The sequence below is a fragment of the Chiloscyllium plagiosum genome, unplaced genomic scaffold (assembly GCF_037043375.1).
Source record: "Chiloscyllium plagiosum isolate Xiang-an unplaced genomic scaffold, Cpla_swu_hap1 HiC_scaffold_27, whole genome shotgun sequence".
In the NCBI taxonomy this organism is placed as follows: Eukaryota; Metazoa; Chordata; class Chondrichthyes; order Orectolobiformes; family Hemiscylliidae; genus Chiloscyllium; species Chiloscyllium plagiosum.
The window spans coordinates 6,814,597-6,829,856 of NW_028270165.1; the positions used below are offsets into that span (position 1 = coordinate 6,814,597).

The following is a 15,260-nucleotide window of genomic DNA, read 5'->3' on the forward strand; positions in this document are numbered from 1 at the left end:
GGCCTGTTGTTCCCCAGCCGGTGGAACGCAAGCCATCTTTGTACATGGGCAGGAGGTATAAGGCTCCTTTTGTCTTACACGAGTGGGCGTGACAGGTCTCAAGTAGGCAGGTGGTGTTATGTGGAACATGAACAATTGCACACCCATAGCCGGTTCCATTAAAGCAATTCTCATATGACCATGCAGTAGAGTGAAAATATGTCAGCAAACAGGTAGCACGAGGCTCATATGGTGCTGGAAAGTGATACTGTATTTCTCTGCGGAGGGTCGGCAGTAGGGAGTCTGATGAATAGAATGGAATCGGGGACTGGGGACGGGGCAAGTAAGTCATCTCCCGATAGAGAGGAGTAACATACTACTGCCTCTGGGGTGAAGAGCGTTCTGTGGGCCTGTATAAATAAGTTGTTTGTGGATTGAAGAGTTTCGCCTATCAGGCTTCCCTTTTCTTGAGTCGGCCCGTCCTGCAAAAAGGGATGGTGTTCCCAGGCGGCCTTAAAATATTTACCATAATAACGGAATGGATCAGTTTTATCCTCACTAGGCTTGCGTCTGCAGGTAAAATCAAATAAACAGGTTCGGTTACGATATGATTTCTACTGTCCAGATGGACCATCTGGTCTTTCTGATGTAAGAGTCCATTGCAATAATCAATCTTCATCACGTTCCACACGTCAAAGGCGTCTGGTCCGGTGCACTGGACGACATCTCCTCAGCATGGGTGGTGGATAATCTCTGATCATTCCTGATCACATCCATACTTAGTGGCGTTCCCCATCAGGATGTTGTACGTGATCAGAAAGGTGAGGAGATAGCGATCCCCCACATGTCCCTCCTCTTAGTTCAAGTATCTGTAATAAGATTAACATTAGAACAACAGCAAAATTCAAAAACCCAACTGGACAGGGTCCACTCCTTTTGTTGGGATTCCAGGATTCTCTCCTCCTCTTCGCCCCCCCCCCCCCCCCCCCTTTTTGATTGGTGCGGTCAATCAATTTACAACGGTGCAGTTGGACCCAAGCTGAGCGCCCAGCGACTGTGACCGCCGTAGGGGTGGGAAGTAAAACCTGGAAGCGGCCATTCCAACGAGGTTGGAGACCTTTGCCAGTCCAGTTCTTGATGAGCACCAACGAACCAGGCTCCACCTGTGACAAGGCTGAAAGGGAGGGAACATTGCTGTAGGCCGCACGCTCCTGGGAGTGAAAGGCACGCATAACACGAGTTAGAACAAGAACATAACCAATCATTGCTTCGGTCATGTGCTGGAAGTGGACTGAGAAGGGAGCTGAATCATTCCAAGGGGTACGGAGGGGGTGACCAGAGAGACTCTCAGCTGGAGACAGTAGCATCTTGCCTGCAGACATGGATCACATCTGGAATAAGGCCACAGGGATTAGCATAACCAGGAGAGGCCAGACTTGGCCATTAATTTGGCAAGTTTAGGTTTGAGTCTGGTTAAAACCTTCAACAAGGCCGGCCGCCTGAGGATAAGCACCATGCGGTTGCCGACAAATACAAAGCTGGGAACAGAGTTCTCCGTTAATATTACCTACAAAGTGTGGTCCATTGTCCGAGCTAATGTACGCAGGTACACTGAAGTGGGGAATTATTTCCTTAAACAAAATCTTCACCACAGTCTCAGCAGTAGCATTAGGAGGAGGTCAGGCTTCAATCCACTTCGAAAAGACATCAACAATAAGCAAAACATATTTATAATAACTCAACACATTTCTCCAACTCAATGAAGTCCAGTTGAAGTGTCTCCAAGGGACCCTCCAGTAAGGGAGTTCTCGTAGAGATACTTGAACTAACAGGTGGGGGTTCGCCTACCCACTGACCTGTTTGACCACGTACAACATCCTGATCGGGAAAGCCACTGACTTGAGTATCGATGCGATCTGGAACGATCTGAGATTATCCTGATGTCATCTGGTGCACCAGATCAGACGCTTTCAACGTGGAGTCACTTGATCGATGGCGTGAGCTGCCAGAGAAAGTGATGGGTGCTGGTACGATGACAAGTTAAAAGGGTCCTGGACGGGCATCTGAATATGAAGGGTTCAGATGGGTCAGGGCCAAGTGATGGCAAATGTGACTGGAGTCACAGAGATGTACAGCACAGAAACAGACCCTTCGGTCCAACTCGTCCTTGCTGACCAGATAGCCAACTCGGACAGATTGGGCCATGGGTCTGTTTCTGTGCTGTGTAACTCTAATTGTCTTCGGTGAACGCAGAAGTGTGGTTGTGAAGGCTGGACTTTCAGAGCATGTTTTGCTCTGACTGGAAGCAGCTGAAAATGTGTTGTTGGAAAAGCGCAGCAGGTCAGGCAGCATCCAAGGAGCAGGAGAATCGACGTTTCGGGCTTGAGCCCTTCTGCGCTTTTCCAGCAACACATTTTCAGCTCTGATCTCCAGCATCTGCAGTCCTCACTTTTTCCTGACTGGAAGCAGGAGAAGAGTTTGACTGAAGTGTGTCGGTGTTAATGCCTTGATGTCTCATTTTGCTCGCACCTTCCTGGGGTCATTAACCATTTTGTATCTGGTCCTTCCTCAAGAAGCTGCATTGCAGGTTCACCCTGAATTGACACACTTTCTTTTTGCTTCCCAAAATCAGACCTGCTCACTCTCAGCAGGATCCCAGTGTTGTGAAAGATATTAACTTTCAGGTGGAGGTATCCAAAATTCAGAGAGATTTCAGTCTTGATGTTTTTGCTTTTTCTGCCCCTGTAAGATCCTGAATCAGCACCTTCAGGAGAATTAGATAGAGCGGAGTGAGAACAGAGGGGGAGAGAGAGTGGGATGGTGCTTTCAATTTTGTGGAATAACAAAAGAATATTCCACAGAAAGTAGAATTGCTTGTTCTGAATTTCTACCCTGTACTGATGATCCCTTTTGTAATCCCTTTTTGCAGAGTATTTGAAAATCTGAAGACTGAAGTTTCAAAATCAATGAATGAAGGGCTTACGCCCGAAACATTGACTCTCCTGCTCCCCGGATGCTGACCTGCTGTGCTTTTCGACTGACTGTCCAGCGTCTGCAGTCCTTACTTTGATGTCAATGTCTGACAGTCATTCAATCCATCGGGACAGCAACTATTTTTGACTGTGATTTCTGTAAGAGGGATCAATGCTTTTTGGTTCCTGTTTGAGGACATTTTCAGCATCAGTGGGACTGGACGAGAGACCCAACTGTTGCAGCGCACTGTGTGTGGAGCCTGAAACAGTTATATGGCCTGAAAAGGGGATTTCACAGCAGGGAGGGGCTCCTCACCTGTTTGTGTGCAGCTGAAGCTGTGGCCATGGAGAAACCTGAGGAATCCCATCCCGTGGAGAAACCGTGGAAGTGTGGCGACTGTGGGAAAGGCTTCTGTTTCCCGTCTGCCCTGGAGACTCATCGGCGCAGTCACACCGGGGAGAGGCCATTCCCTTGCACCGACTGCGGGAAGGCCTTCAGACATTACTCCCACCTGTTGGCCCACCAGCGGGACCACACGGGGGAGAGGCCCTTCAGCTGCCCAGATTGTGGGAAGGCCTTCAGGTATTCTTCCACCCTGCTGAGCCACCAGCGGATCCACACAGGGGAGAGGCCCTTCAGCTGCCCTGAGTGTGGGAAGGCCTTTACCCACGTCTCTGCCCTGCGGAGCCACCGGCGTGTCCACACCGGGGAGAGGCCCTTTAGCTGCCCCGAGTGTGGGAAGGCCTTTACCGACATCTCCTCCCTGATGAGGCACCAGCGGGCCCACACGGGGGAGAGGCCCTTTAGCTGCCCCGAGTGCGGGAAGGCCTTTACCCACGTATCCTCCCTGATGAGGCACCAGCGGATCCACACAGGGGAGAGGCCCTTCAGCTGCCCCGAGTGTGGGAAGGCCTTCAGCAATTCCTCCTCCCTGCTGACCCATCAGCGTGTCCACATGGGGGAGAGGCCGTTCACCTGCTCTCAGTGTGGGAAGGGCTTCACCTGCTCCTCCAACCTGCGGAGCCACCAGCGGATCCACACGGGGGAGAGACCCTTCAGCTGCCCCGAGTGTGGGAAGGCCTTTAGCGATTCCTCCAACCTGCTGACCCACCAGCGGATCCACACAGGGGAGAGGCCGTTCATCTGCTCTCAGTGCGGGAATGGCTTTATCCGCTCCTCCCACCTGCGGAGCCACCAGCGAGTTCACGTGCCATCGCAGGGGGATTGAGGGATTGACAGCCGAGTCCTATTATCGATTGGACCATCAACCCAGTTCCAGGGACTCCGGGTTTGAATCCCCCCACGACAGATGGCAGAATTGGTATTCGGTCAGAAATGTGGAGTTGGGAATCTAACGATGAGAGTGTTTCAGGGAGGGGGTGGTGCGGGGGAGAAAGCCCCCATCTGATTCACACTTGTTAGGGAAGGGAACTGCCATTGTGGGAAAGGATTCACTCAGTCGTTCCAGCTGCATCCTTTACCCGGTCTGGCCTACACGTGACTCCAGCAGTCTGGTTGACTCTACACTGCCCCTTCCTGGCAATGAAGTGGGGGGAAACTTACTTGGAGACAAGGTATGGGTTGAAATTGCTGAGTGAGGCAATACTTCCTCCAGGTTACGGCTTTACCAAGGATCCAATTACAAAGGGACAACTTGGTGCTGGCCAATAGTAAAGACAGTGAGGGGGGGGGTCGGACAAGGGGAGGTGTGGTGTGTGCACTTTGACCTTGAGCTGTTCAAAAAGCAACTACTTTTTTCTCTGCCTTTTTGCTGGGGGGATCTGAAGCTGTAACAAAGTTGGGTTGCAATAAAGGTTACCTGAACTTACCACTGGGCTCAGACTCTCATTGAAAGCTTTGAGCACCAAGAAGTTTTTGTTTTAAAGCTGCTCATTTCTTTCAGCCTCCTGCACTAAGTTTAGAACATAGAACATAGAACAATCGAGTGCAGAACAGGCCCTTTGGCCCTCAATGTTGCGTCGACCTGTGAACTATTCTCGTCCCCCTACACTATCCCAAAATCATCCATGCACTTATGTAAGGATTGTTTAAATCTCCCTAATGTGGCTGAGTTGACTACCTTAGCAGGTAGGGCATTCCGCTCCCTTACCACTCTGTGTAAAGAACTTGTCTCTGACATCTGTCTTAAAGCTATCACCCCTCAATTTGTAGTTATGCCCCCTTGTACACGCTGACGTGATCATCCTAGGAAAACGTCTTTCTCTGTCTACCCTATCTAATCCTCTGATCATCTTGTATGTCTCTATCAAATCCCCCCCCTTAGCCGCCTTCTTTCCAATGAGAAAAGGCCCAAATCTCTCAGCCTTTCGTCATAAGACCTTCCCTCCAGACCAGGCAACATCCTGGTAAATCTCCTCTGCTTTTCCAATGCTTCCCTCCAGACCAGGACACATCCTGGTAAATCTCCTCTGCTTTTCAATGCTTCCACAATAGATGTAAGGCTCACTGGTCTATAATTACCTGGGTCATCTCTGCTGCCCTACTTGAACAAGGGCACAATATTTGCAATCCTCCAGTCCTCGGGTACTAAACCCGTAGACAATAACGACTCAAATATCAAAGCCAAAGACTCTGCTATCTCCTCCCTAGCTTCCCAGAGAATCCTCGGATAAATCCCATCCAGCCCAGGGGACTTGTCTACTTTCACTCCTTCTCAAATTGATAACACCTGTGTGTAACTAACCTCGATCCTTTCGAGTCTAATATCTCGTAACTCATTCTTTTCCTGAGTGAACACCGATACAGGGTCCATGCTCAACTTCTCACTTCTGTCCCTATTCCTACCCTAATCATCCTTTTATTCCTCACATATCTATAGAAAGCTTGAGCGATTTCCTGTATTCTATTTGCTAAAGGCTGCTCCTGTCCTCTCTTTGCTCTTCTTAACTCTCTCTTTAAATCCTTCCTACGTGATTTGTAATTCTCCATCGCCTCATCTGTTCCATCTTGCTTCATCAACACATAAGCCTCATGGAACAGCATCATAAGACACAGAACTTATATCAAAACATCAGTGTCATGCAACTGATAGAATATATTGAACAAACTTAGATAGTCTTCATCTCTTAGAATGGGTGTGGGCTTTGGTTCATTAATATGTAACACTTTTAGAGTACTCAGTACAGTTCTGTTGGCCCTGTAATAGGAAGAATACTATTAGAGAGGGTTTAATAAAGATTTACCAGGATGTTGTAAGGAGTGGAGGGTTTGAGGTTATAAGGAGAGGCTGGGACTTTATTCACTGGAGCACAGGAAGTTGGGGGGGAGGGGTGACCTCATTGAGATTGATAAAATCATGAGGATTGGAGGTAAGGTGAATAACAAAGGGCTCTTGCTAAGCGTCGGCGAGCTCAAAACTAGGGGGCATTTTTTTTAATGTGAGGAGAGAGATTTAAAAGGAACCGGAGGGGCAACATTTTGAAAGAGGGTGATTTCCACGTGGAATTAACTTGCTGAGGATGTGGTAGATGCAGGTACAGTGACAACATTGAAACAGCATTTGGAAGGGTACGTGAATGGAAAGGTTAGAGGGATATGGGCCAAATGCAGGCAAGTGGGACTGGTTTAGTTTGGAATCCTGGTCGGCATGGACGAATTGGACCGAAGTGTCTGTTTCTGTGCTGTATACCTTTATTGAAACCGGTAGAATTCTGAAAGGGGCTTGACAGGATAGATGCAGATAAAATGCTCCTTTGGTGGGGAGGGTCATCGAATTCCGACAATGTGGAAGCGGGCCATTCAGCCCATCGATTCCTCTCCTGCCCTCTGAACAGTATCCCACCCATACTCAACCCCTTACTGCGTATTTCCCATGGCCAAGCCACCCTAACCTGTACATCCCTGGTCACTATGGGTAACTTAGCACGGCCAATCCTCCCTAACCTACCACCCGAATCTATAACTTACCTTCTCAAGAATGTAATTTAAATGCAGAGCTTTTCTAAGAAAAATGTCAGTCTGACTCAACATTGGGACACAGACAGAATGCACACCTATTGTCTCTACTTATAAATAGGGCAACGTCTCTTCGAAATGTAGATTCATTTAGATATAACTGCGTCACTTTACATATTAAGATATCCCTTTGAATATGGAAATGTGTTGCTGGAAAAGCGCAGCAGGTCAGGCAGCCCTTCTTCAGGAAACAGGAGAATCGACGTTTCGGGCATTAGCCCTTCTTCAGGAAGGGCTAATGCCCGAAACGTCGATTCTCCTGTTCCCTCGATGCTGCCTGACCTGCTGCGCTTTTCCAGCAACACATTTCCATCTCTGATCTCCAGCATCTGCAGACCTCACTTTCTCCATCCCTTTGAATGTGCCCACATCCCTTTGAAATGTAATCTCGTCCATTTAAACCTCTTTATTTGCAGAAATACCCGTTAAAATGTCCGTGTCCCTTTAAAATGCAGATTTCCCCCTTTAGATATGACGCCGTTCCGTTAGATGTCGGAATATCTGTTTAAATTGAGCCGTGAGCTTTCCCAATGTAGACAGGGCTCCTGGAAACGTGGCAGTGTCCCCCCTGCAGCTGCAGAGCGAGACAGGAGAGTTTGTTTTTGTGAATGAGCAGTTGTAGCGCGAGGTGGCTGTTGCTTGGTGACGGTGAGGCCCGGCCTGGCCTGGCCCCGCCCACCCCCCCCGTGCAGACGTCACGTGGGGGCGAAGGCGGTTGGGAGGAGAAGTCGCTCGAGCGGGGAAGCGGCGGGAGGGCGGCCGTTAGGAAAATGGCGCCGTGCGGCCTGGGGCAGACACCCGTCACTGGGCACCGCCGCCTTCCTGGCGCAGCTGCTGTGTCACGGCCACACCGGCCGGCTGTACAGCAGGCAGGAGCCGGTGAGCATTCTGGAGGCGGATGGGGTTAAGGGCCTGCTTGGGAACTCGTCGGCCGCCTGGGTGGTGGAGTTCTACTGGTCGTGGGGCGGCCCCTGTGTCAACTATGGGGCCACCTGGAAGGTACTGGGCCCGGGAGGTGAAAGGTGAGGCAGGTTGTGGGGGGACGGAGGGGAAGGAATGTGGGGCCTGTCCTGTCATAGTGACATTTTACACTCACTTTCCATCTGCTTTTACTGGCGTTTGTGCTGTTTGCCCCTCACTGTTTGTTTAATCCTTGCGCTGTTTCCCCCTCACTGTGTGTTTAATCCTTGTGCTGTTTCCCCCTCACTGTGTGTTTAATCCTTGTGCTGTTTCCCCCTCACTGTGTGTTTAATCCTTGTGCTGTTTCCCCCTCACTGTGTGTTTAATCCTTGTGCTGTTTGCCCCTCACTGTGTGTTTAATCCTTGTGCTGTTTCCCCCTCACTGTGTGTTTAATCCTTGTGCTGTTTCCCCCTCACTGTGTGTTTAATCCTTGTGCTGTTTGCCCCTCACTGTGTGTTTAATCCTTGTGCTGTTTACCCCTCACTGTGTGTTTAATCCTTGTGCTGTTTACCCTTTGCTGTTACTTGTGCAATTGCTGAGGGTAGTGTGTAAAGACTAGTGAAGGAGATTATGCACCAGCATGTCTATGTTCCTCAGGCATTGAAGGGGCAGGATCTGTTGAGAATGGTTGGTCAAGTGTTTGGTGTACTAAACCTTGTTAATATAGGTATAGTTATGATTTGGAGATGCCAGTGTTGGACAGGGATGTACAAAGTTAAAAATCACACAACACCAGGTTATAGTCCAACAGGTTTAATCAGCTGATGAAGTAGCATCGCTCCGAAAGCTAGTGTGCTTCCAATTAAACCTGTTGGACTATAACCTGGTGTTGTGATTTTTAACTGGGTATAGTTTGTTACTTGGAAAATATACTTTTTATTATTTAAAGTCATAGAGATGTACAGCACGGAAACAGACCCATTTGGTCCAACCTGTCCATGCCAGTCAAATATCCTAAATTAATCTAGTCACATTTGTCAGCACTTGGCTCATATCCCTCTAAACCCTTCCTATTCATAGACCCATCCAGATGCCTTTTAAATGCTGTAATTATACCGGCTTCCACTACTTCCTCTGGCAGTTCATTCCATACAAGCACCACCCTCTGCATGGAAACGTTGCCCCTTAGGTACCTTTTATATCTTTCTGCTCTCGCCCTAAACCTGTGCCCTCTAGTTGTGAACTTCACCCCAACACTGAGGAAAAGACATAAAAACATTGAGCAGCCAGACAAATGCAAAAGCAATAAAATATCGAGACACATAGTGTAAAACAAATTATGGCTCTAATCCTTTTTGTTTTCTGAGGCATATGGACACTTAATCTGTCAATAACATCAGCATTGTTACAGAGCATATTGTGTACACTCCTCAGTGTCAACAAGCAGGGCACATGTTTGCCGGTGTCACCAAAACATTGGGCATGTTCCTCGCTGTTGGCAGAAAAGGGGCGAGACCTACTTTTGATGGACAAATAAGGAGCACTGGAGGACCAGAAGGAGAGTTGTCCTCATGCCAATTGGAGCTCCCCTATTGTCTGAATGCGGAAGGTGGACCATGAGTTTCTTAAGGTCCTGCTCCTCCTCTCACACTGAATGAAGATTGAGCTTCACCTCAGACTGCAACTTCCTTCCTCTGTCCAACATCTGTGAGTACAGCACTCTCTTTTCTCACCCCCTTTTCCATTTACGTTTCATTCTGGGGTTCAATTGTTGACTTGGAGCAACTGAAAGGAATGGGAATGAATCCAGACTCTGGAAAAGTTAGTCCATGCCTGTGTCTCAATTGGCAATACAGACAGACAGGAGTCTGTAAGAATGCAGCAAGCCAGGCAGTATCAGGAGGTGGAGAAGTCGACGTTTCGGGTGTAACCCTTGTTCAGGACTGGGGGTGAGTATAGGGAGAGCTGCAGAACAAGTGTATGCTGAGGGCAGGGTGATGAACTGGGGATAAGTGTAAATAGGTAGAGGGTACGACCTGGTTGGTGAATGTGAGGAAGGAACCTAGTTGGTGGCAGGGAGGTGGAGGGGCAGGGGCTCGGAAGGGAGGTTATTTGAAATTGGAGAACTCACTGTTGAGTCCTTCGGGCTGTGGACTGCTCAGGTGGAAGATGAGATGTTGTTCCTCCAATTTGCACTGTGGTTTGTTGTGGCAATGGATGGGGCCAAAAATGGTCATGTCAGAAAGGGAGTGGGAAGGGGAATGAAAATGGGTGGTGACTGGGAGGTCCGGTCGGCCTCTGCAGACCTTGCTGCGATGCTCGGTGAACCGTTCCCCAAGTTTATGCTCGTGCTCTCCGACGTAGAGAAGGCCACAGTTGGCAAATACAGTACCCCAACGTAAAGTTACAGCCTTTGCTGTGAAAAAAAAAGTAGAAAGGTATATTGTTTAAATGGTGATATATTGGGATGTGGAGAAAGTGAGGACTGGAAATGCTGGAGATTAGAGTCAAAAAGTGTGGTGCTGGAAAAGCGCAGTAGGTCAAGCAGCATCCGAGCAGTAGGACAGTCGAGGTTTTGGGCGCAAGCCCTTCATCAAGAGTGATGCGTGGATGTTCAGGGGGCATCAGTGTCCATCTGTGCCAGTTGTCAGACAGGTGCAGCAGGCAATGAGCAAGGCAAGTGGTGTATTAGCAAGAGGAATTAAGTTCAGAAGCGGGGATGTCTTCCTGCAGTTGGGGGGTCATTGAATATTCGAGGAGATAGTGAGGTCTGCCGATGCTGGAGATCAGAGCTGAAAATGTGTTGCTGGAACAGCGCAGCAGGTCAGGCAGCATCCAGGGAACAGGAGAATCGACGTTTGATTCCTAAAGAAGGGCTTATGCCTGAAACGTCGATTCTCCTGTTCCCTGGATGCTGCCTGACCTGCTGCGCTGTTCCAGCAACACATTTTCAGGTCATTGAATATATTCAAGGCTGAGTTCATCTGATTTTTCTGTGGATGTTTATGGGGAAGGCAAGAAAATGGTCTTGAGACAAGTACAGAACCGAGTTACAGAACCATACAAGCACAGAAACAGACCCTTCAGTCCAACTAGTCCATGCTGACTATGTTCACCAGCTAAACCAGTCCCACCTGCCAGTGTTTTGTCCCATACCCTTCTGAACATTTCCTAATCATGTAATTATCCAAATGTCTTTTGAACCTTGTAACTGTACCTGCACCCACCACTTCCTCTGGATATTCAGTCCACATGTGAACCACACTCTGTATATAAAAAATATTGTGCCCTTCAAGTCTTTTTAAAATCTCTTTCTCCTCTCACATTCAAAATTTGCTCCCTCATCTTGAAACCCCCAGCCTAGGGGAAGGACACCTGTCATTCACCTCATCTCTCCCCTCATGATTTTATAAACCTTGATAAGGTCACATCTCCACCTCCTATGCTCCAGTGAAAAAACTCAGCCCATCCACCTAGATGCAGGTAGATCCATATCCAGTCATGATCGGTTCAATGCTGGTCCCAATTCTCTCTCACGGTGTCCAGGACAGCAAGAGACCACAAGACATAGGAGCAGAAATTAGACCACCAGGTCTGCTCATTCCATTCAATCATCGCAGATCAGTTTCTCAATCCCATTCTTCCACTTTCAATAAAGTGAAAACGGACGGAGAGAGTGTGGGATGGAGATTTTCCGCTTCTAGGGAATAATAGAGGAAAGAAAGTTCACTATAAATTAGAATTTTTGGGATCGGCTGATGAGCCGAGGAGTGTCAGTTGGAGTTTAATTTAGAGAAGTCTGAGGTTTGCATTTTGGTCAAGCAATCCAGGCAGGACTGATGCAGTTAGGGGAATGTTGCAAAATAAAGAGACCTTGGAGTGCAGGTTCATAGTTCCTTGAAAGTGGAGTCTCAGGTGAATAGAATAGTGAAGAAGGCGTTTGGTTTGCTTTCCTTCATTGCTCAGAGCATTCAGTATAGGAGTTGGGAGGTCATGTAATACACCCTTCCCCCTCAAATGTGTGGTATCCAACTGCTTCATTGTTTCTCGTGAATACAGCCCACACCTCCCGCTACTGCCATAACATGAAAGCACTAGCTTTTGGAGTTCTGCTCTTTTAGCAGGTGGTTGTGGAGAATAAGATCATGATCACAGAATTTATAGCCAAAGGAGTCCAGTGTCATGGAGATGTGATACATTAAACAATTTAGATTAAATCTTCCATCTTTTAGAATGGGGTTCTGTTCTTTGGTATGTTAATCCCAGAACCTGTTTTCAGTAACTTTCTCAAGAACGTAATTTAAATGCAGAGCTTTTCTATCCAAAATGTCAGGCTGATTCGACATTGGGACCCAGACAGAATTCACACTGATTGAAGGTTAGGCTGGGACTTTTTTCACTGGAGCACAGGAGGTTGAAAGGTGAAGGTGTCGGGTGCCTCATTAGCAAGTTTGCAGATGACATTCAGATTGATGGAATATCAGATAGTGAAGGGGACTGTCAGATGATACTGCAGAATATAGATTGGAGAGTTGGGAAGAGAAATGGAGTTTAATCCAGACAAATGCGAGGTGATGCATTTTGGAAGGTGCAATTCGAGAGCAAACTATACATTAAATGGGAAGGTCCTGGGGGAAATTGATGTACAGAGAGATCTGGGTGTTCAGATCTATTGTTCTCTGAAGATGGCAATGTCTGTCAGTAGAGTGGTTAAGGCAGCATACAACATGCTTTCCATCATCGGACGGAGTATTGAGTACAAGAGCTGGCAGGTCATGTTAAAGTTATAAAAGATTTTGGTTCGGCCACATTTGGAATACTGCTGTACAATTCCGGTCGCCAGATTTCCCAAAGGATGTGGATGCTTTGGAGAGGGTGCAGAGGAGGTTCACCAGGATGTTGCCTGTTATGGAGAGCGCTAACTATGAGGAGAGATTGAGTAGATTAGGAGTATTTTCATTGGAAATAAGGAGGTTGAGGAGGGTTCTTGATTGAGGCCTATAAAACCATGAGGCATGTAGACAGGGGTGGATAGGAAGAATTTTTTTTCCCCCATAGGAGTCACGAGTTCAAAGTGAGAGGGGAAAGGTTTGAGGGAGATCTACATGGAAAGTTCTTTACGCAGAGGGTGGTGGGTGCCTCATGCAGTGGAGGCAGTAGGGCTGGGATCGATAGCGTCATTTAAGATGTATCTGGACAGGTACATGAATCGGCAGGGAGCAAAGGGATACAGATCCTTAGAAAATAGTCGGCAGGTTTAGACAGAGAATCTCGATCAGCATAGCCTTGGAGGGCTGAAGGGCCTGTTCCTGTGCTGTAAGGTTCTTTGTTCTCTTTATAGAGGTTTCCAAAACCATGAGGGGCATAGGTAAGGTGAACGGCATGTGTCATTTCAAGATTAGGCCGCAAATTAAGGTGAGAGGAGAAAGAATTTTATAAGAGATGAGGAGCACCTTTTTTGTAAACAGAGTGGTTTGTGTGTGGAATAAATGTCCAGAGGAAATAGTGGATGCTGGTTGTGTAACAACATTTAAAAGACATTTGGATAAGTACATGAATAGGAAAGGTTCAGGGGGATATGGGCCAAACACAGGTAGGTGGGACTAGTTTAGTTTGTGAATATAGTCAGCATGGACTAGTTGGGCTGAAGGGTCTGTTTCTGTGCTGTATGACCCTTTAACTGTTCTGTACTGGTCTTAAAATCATTTTACTTGCCTTCCCCCAGAAACATCCACTTCTTTCTTGTTCTAAAATCAGACGAACCCAGCCTTGAATATATTCAATGACCCCCTAACTGGAGAGACTTCTGAACTCATTTCCTCTTGCTAATATACCACTTGCCTTGCTGATTGCTTGCTGCACCTGTCTGACAACTGGCAGTGACTGGTGTGGAAGGACGCTGAGGCCACTTTTTACATTCACACATCATTCCTGAGGAAGGGCTCATGCCTGAAACGTTGATTCTCCTGCTTCTCGGATGCTGTCTGATCTGCTGTGCTTTTCCAGTGCCACACTTTTCAACTGTCATCTCCAGCATCTGCAGTCCTCACTTTCTCCACATCCCAATATGTCACCATTTAAACAACGCACCTCCTTTCAGCGGTTATTTGTTCGTAACTGAGGCTATAACTTCACACTGTGGGACTGCATTTGCCATGTGTTTGCCAATTGAGATACAGACCTGGACCAACGTTTCCCGACTCTGTCCCCTCCCTGGATTCACTCACTTTCTTCAGTTGCTGCAAGTCAACAATTGGCTTCTCATTCGTCCATTTGAAGAAGGATTTGCGCCATTTTTGCAGACAGCGAAGAGCATGAATGGCTTTTGTTGAACCAGCATGGAAACAGACCCTTCGGTCCAACCCGTCCATGCCGACCAGATATCCCATCCCAATCTAGTCCCACCTGCCAGCATTTGGCCCATATCCCTTCAAACCCTTCCTATTCATGTACCCATCCAAATGCCTCTTAAATGTTACAATTGTACCAGCCTCCACCACTTCCTCTGGCAGCTCATTCCATACACGTACCACTTTCTGTGTGAAAAAGTTTCCCAGTAGGTCTCTTTTATATCTTTCCCCTCTCACCCTAAATCTATACCCTTGACATCTGGACTCCCCCACCCCAGGGAAAAGACTTTGTCTATCTATCCTATCCATGCCCCTTTGTAGACCTCAGCTTCCGACGCTCCAGGGAAAATAGCCCCAACCTGCTTAGCCTCTCCCTATATCTCAAATCCTCCAACCCTGGCAACATCCTTGTTAATCTTTTCTGAACTCTTTCAAGTTTCACAAAATCTTTCCAATAGGAAGGAGACCAGAATTGCACACAATATTGCAACAGTGGCCTAACCAATGTCCTGTACAACAGCCACATGACCTCCCAACGTCTGTACTCAATACTCTGACCAATAAAGGAAAGCATACCAAACACCACCTTTACAGTTCTATCTATCTGCGACGCCAGTTTCAAGGAGATATGAACCTGCACTCTGAGGTGTCTTCGTTCAGCAACACTCCGTAGGACCTTACCATTAAGTGTATAAGTCCTGCTAAGATTTGCTTTCCCAAAATGCAGCACTTCACATTTATCTGAATTAAACTCCATCTGCCATTCTCAGCCCATTGGCCAATCTGGTCAAGATCCTGTTGTAATCTGAGGTAACCCTCTTCACTGTCCACTGCACCTCCAATTTTGGTATCATCTGCAAACTTACTAACTTTACCTCTTATGCTCGTATCCAAATCATTAATGTAAATGACAAAATGTAGAAGGCCCAGCACCGATCCTTCTGGCACTCCACTGGTCACAGGCCTCCAGTCTGAAAAACAACCCTCCATCACCACCCTCTGTCTTCTACCTTTCAGCCAGTTCTGTATCCAAATGGCTAGTTCTCCCTGTATTCCATGAGATCTAATCTTGCTAATCAGTC

The 15,260-nt window shown here is 47.6% G+C and overlaps 1 protein-coding gene across 2 annotated transcripts in view; it reads left to right on the forward strand.

Moving 5' to 3' along the window:
- The first annotated feature begins 7,716 nt into the window (after positions 1-7,716).
- LOC148142977 (uncharacterized) overlaps positions 7,717-15,260 on the forward strand; it is a 425,985-nt gene continuing 418,441 nt past the window's right edge. The window contains exon 1 of one of the 2 annotated variants that reach the window (XM_087973942.1): positions 7,717-7,806. The gene's annotated coding sequence lies outside the window, so the exon portion shown is untranslated. Of the gene's footprint in view, positions 7,807-7,851; positions 7,950-15,260 lie in introns of those variants that run through there. The other variant, XM_087973943.1, reaches the window with a different exon arrangement.